Source organism: Prunus avium, chromosome 3, assembly GCF_965620075.1.
Source record: "Prunus avium chromosome 3, drPruAviu1.hap1.1, whole genome shotgun sequence".
NCBI classification, from domain to species: domain Eukaryota; kingdom Viridiplantae; phylum Streptophyta; class Magnoliopsida; order Rosales; family Rosaceae; genus Prunus; species Prunus avium.
Window position 1 is genome coordinate 19,451,547 of NC_142286.1, and position 4,943 is coordinate 19,456,489.

A 4,943-nucleotide genomic window follows, 5' to 3' on the forward strand; every position below is an offset into this window, starting at 1 on the left:
CAAACAAGCTCAAGAAGTAAAGGAGAGATCACAGCCTCTAATCTGTCCACTTCTTCTTTCCTTATGCTTTGTGTGATGCATGCTTCAATAGGCTCCAAATAACTCATTGGCAGTGCTTCTTTCACCATATTATCAATTGCATCAAGCTGGAAAACTTCATGCTCATCACTTGGAAACTTGGAGGCTTCAAACACTTTGAATGCTATTGTCTCATCAAACACGTTCATAGTCAATGTACCCTTCTTCACATCAATAATTGCACCGGCAGTTGCCATGAATGGACGACCAAGAATGAGTGGTAACTGATTGTCATGAATTGGTGCTTCTTCCATTTCCAACACCAAGAAATCAGCTGGCAAAATCAGCTCTTCTACTTTCACCAAAACATCTTCTAGAATGCCCCTAGGGTACCTGATAGTTCTATCTGCCAATTGAATGCTCACAGATGTGGCTTGCAACTCACCAAGGTTAAGTTTCTCATAAACATGATATGGCATAAGGTTAATGGATGCACCAAGATCAAGCAAAGCTTTTTGAAACTTAAAATCACCAACTATACAAGGTATAGAAAATGAACCTGGATCCTTTAGCTTTGGAGGTAGCTTTCTTTGTAAGACTGCACTAACCTCTTCACTTAATGCAACCTGTTCATGCTCTTTGAATCTCCTCTTGTTAGTGCATAGATCCTTCAAAAATTTTGCATATTTTGGAATCTGAGCAATGGCATTGAGCAATGGGATGTTGATTTGCACTTTCTTGAATATTTCCATTATCTCATCCAAGCCTTGATCTTTCTTTGACTTTGATAACCTGCTGGGAAAGGGTGCAATAGGCCTAAAAGCATTAGATGAAATTGGAACTTGATTAGCATTAGATGATACCTTAGGGCCTGTGCTCTTTCCAAGAGAATTGAGGGGCTGTTTGGTGGAACCTGTGGGCTGCCCTTGTGGTGGCTGAATGATCTCCACGTTTTCTCCATCTTCTTGCTCTTCATTGGCATCTCCAACCTTATTATCAACTTGTTTACCACTTCTCAAGATGTGCACTGCTTTAACTTGCTCATGATGCCTTGGATTCACCTCCGTTTGGCTTGGAAAAGTTCCGGATGCTCTATTGCTCATGGAGGATGCAATCTGCCCAACTTGCACTTCTAGTTTGTTCACTGCATTTTGAAGATTCTGATTGGTTTGCATCTGTTGCCCCATGAACTTCTTGAACATGTCTTGCAATTCTCCCATTTGATCACCCCTTTGCTCTTGTACTTGTTGGGGAGCTTGCTGGAATTGCCTTTGTTGTATTTGAAATCCTGGGGGAGGTCCTTGAGATTGTTGCACATTTGAATTATTGCTCCACCTGAAATTAGGATGATTTCTCCACCCCGGATTGTATGTGTTTGAGTAAGGATCATTCTGAGGATTCCTTCCTTGAAGGGCATTTGCTTGCTCTAGCATGTGCTTTGCAAAAGATTGGTCTTGAACTTCCTCTTTGCTTCCTAGAGGGCCAGTCACTGCCTGTTGAAGCAAAGAACACATAACATCAAGTTTTGCATTAATCTCATTATTAGTACTTACCTCAGAGACCACAGCTTTCATAGGAGCTCCTCTTCCTTTATTGTAGCTCCATTGTTGAGAGTTGGTACTCAAAGATTCAAAGAGAGTAAAAGCCTCATCTGCTGTTTTGTTCATCAGTCCTTCTCCACTTGTTGCATCTACCATCATCCTTTCGGAATCAAGCAAACCTTCATAGAAAGATTGCATTTGCATCCAACTCTCTATATTGTGGTGTGGGCAAGAACTCATCATCTCCTTGTACCTCTCCCAGCATTCATGAAAAGCTTCTCCTTCTCTTTGTGTGAAACCAAGAATTTCCTTTCTAATCTTGTTAGTCTTTTGAGCTGGAAAGAATTTCTGCAAAAACTTATTAGAAAGCTCATCCCAAGTACGAATTGAAGCATTAGGCAAAGAGTATAACCATGACTTAGCCTTATCTTTTAAACTGAATGGGAATAGCCTCATCTTAATCTGCTCATCATCAAGTCCTTGAATTTTGATTGTAGCACATATTTCAAAGAATTGCTTAACATGCATGTAAGGATCCTCAGTGGTATTACCATAATAAGTTGGAAGAAGATGAATCATACCACTTCTAAGCTCAAACCTGTCAATTGTGAGTTGAGGATAGACGATGCACGAAGGTTGATCAGTGACTTTGGGGATGGAAAATTCACGCAGGGGTTTCCTAGGTTGGACAACAAGCGCACCACCTCCTTCATCATTATTGTTGTTGTTTGGAATCTCTGCCATCTTGCTTGAACCTTCAGATTCGTAGCTCTCAGATTCAGCACTTAAAGAACTATAATTCCTCCTCAAACCAACACGTACAGCAAAAGTTCCTGGTGAAATTGGCTCAGAATCAGATTCGGACATATATGCACACACAAGAAACCAATTAGTGCCTTCAAATGGAGATAACAACTAAAAAGAAAAACAGAATACAGAAATAAAAACCAACGAAAACAAAAACAAAAACACTCAAAGTAATCTAACTATAGCACCATCGTTACCGGTTCCCCGGCAACGGCGCCAAAAACTTGTTGAGCCTATTCCTAACAACTAAAATGAGTTATTAAAAATAGAAACTTCAATTCTCGCAAGTGCACGAACCATTTATAGTATAGCTTATGAAATACGAGGTCGATCCCACGGAGAATGGTAACTTGGTTGCAAGTTAAACTACTTAGAATGATGGAAAAACTGAAAACAAAGAAACAAACTAACTAACAATTGGCAAGGTCTAGGACAGAATCCTAGCACCACACACGCACTCGAATGAGGGGTTTTTGTTGTTTAAATGAAAACAAGAGAATGAAATGGAAGTGCTGGAAGTAAACAATGGCAGCAATGAACAAGTTGTGAAACAATGATTGAGAAGTGTTAGAGCCTTGGAATCTACCACTAGTCTTCCTATCCAAGTTATGAATGCATAGAAATTGACTCAAGCTTCATTAACAATAGATTATCGCATACAAGCCTATGGTATCTAGGTGCAGGATGCATGATTCTCCTAAGGCATGTAATTGTGGATGGTATCTACACAACACGTGATCTCTAATATGCAACCTAAGCATGGTATCTACTTAGAATAAAGCATATAAGAGTCATTAAGTTCCTTGAGAATATGATAATCACACAAGTCCTAGAACATGGTATCTGTCCTAGTCAACCTATGGTTATTAACCCCTTGAATGATTCTTAGGCCATTCATGTGTTGCTTGTGAAAGGAGAGTAGAATTGGTGAATCTAAACCCTTTCCCAACCTGTGCTAGATGCATAAAATCCTAGTTAGCTACTCCAAGAAAACATACATCAAGCACATAATAAGCTGGAGATTAACAACTTGATAATGAAAGCAAGGAAATCAATTAACTATGAAATCATCCATAACATTGAATATTCATGACTAGGGCTTCATCCTAAGCCCTAACAAAATGGATTAGTTAAACATAATTATGAATACAGAAGATAAGAAATACATAGGTAGAATAAAGAGAATAGAAGAACTAGCTGGTGGCAGCAAGGTAGTTTCCAGGACAGCTCCCAGCTCTCCCTCCTTTGCAGCTAGCTCTCTCTCTCTCTTTGTGGTGAATCTGAATGTGTGTATGGAAGTAATGGATGAAGTGAATTGTGTCTGGGATGTGGAATGGAAGTGGTATTTATAGGGAGAAGGAAAGGGGAATTCTGAATTGAATATGACTAATGCATACAACACTTGTATTTAGATAATCAGAATTGGTTGCTGCACTAATAAATCCCACCAGCAGCCATAGGTCATCTTCATGTCAGCATGATCAAGCATCCATCCAGAAACCAATAGCTCATGCCTAGCTCACCATGACCAAGCATCCATCAGCTCATCCTCATGTCAGCATGATGTGTATTTTGATGGGCTCACGGATTGGGTTTGGCTGAATCCAAATATGACTTTAAGATATCCATTTTGAAGTTCAGAATGTCTCTGATCCAACCACATAAGTATTGGCCCAATCCAAGCTCGGATGAAGAAGATAAGTCCGAAATGAACTTCTAACTCAATATCCAGTTTTTGCACGTTTTGCACCATTTTGCTTCAAAAGCAATCTCTTGCTGCCTTCAACCTATAGAACACACAAACATAGGTAAGTGACTTGAAATAAAGAGAAACTAAACAAAATTACTAAGTAACGAAGGCATGCAAATGTGTGAAATTATGAACTTATCACCAATCGCTAGAAGTAAGGAATACACCAACCACTCCAATTAGGAACGAACTGCCGTTGAACTTGAATTGTCCAATTTGGAACATCTATTGATTTCGGATCGAGCCCAAAACTTGGGCAACATCATAATATAGTGGGAGGAGTCATTTGGTGATTTTTGAGTGAAATCCAATCGCTAGACGTATGGAATACACCAACCACTCCAACTAGGAACGAACTGTCGTTGAAATTGAATTGACCAATTTCTCACACCTATTGATTTCGGATCGAGCCCAAAACTTGGGCAACATCATAATATGGTGGGAGGAGTCATTTGGTGAGTTTTGAGTGAAATCCAATCGCTAGAAGTATGGAATACACCAACCACTCCAGTTAGGAACGAACTGCCGTTGAACTTGAATTGTCCAATTTGGAACACCTGTTGATTTCGGATCGAGCCCAAAACTTGGGCAACATCATAATATGGTGGGAGGAGTCATTTGGTGAGTTTTGAGTGAAATCCAATCGCTAGAAGTATGGAATACACCAACCACTCCAATTAGGAACGAACTGCCGTTGAACTTGAATTGTCCAATTTGGAACATCTATTGATTTCGGATCGAGCCCAAAACTTGGGCAACATCATAATATAGTGGGAGGAGTCATTTGGTGAGTTTTGAGTGAAATCCAATCGCTAGACGTATGGAAT

The 4,943-nt window shown here is 39.8% G+C and overlaps 1 non-coding gene across 1 annotated transcript; it reads left to right on the plus strand.

Annotated features, from left to right (window-relative positions):
- The first annotated feature begins 1,773 nt into the window (after positions 1–1,773).
- On the plus strand, positions 1,774–1,880 carry LOC148295718 (small nucleolar RNA R71). The gene has a single exon (XR_015834895.1). It is a non-coding gene; the product is annotated as a small nucleolar RNA R71 (small nucleolar RNA).
- Positions 1,881–4,943: the final 3,063 nt, after the last annotated feature.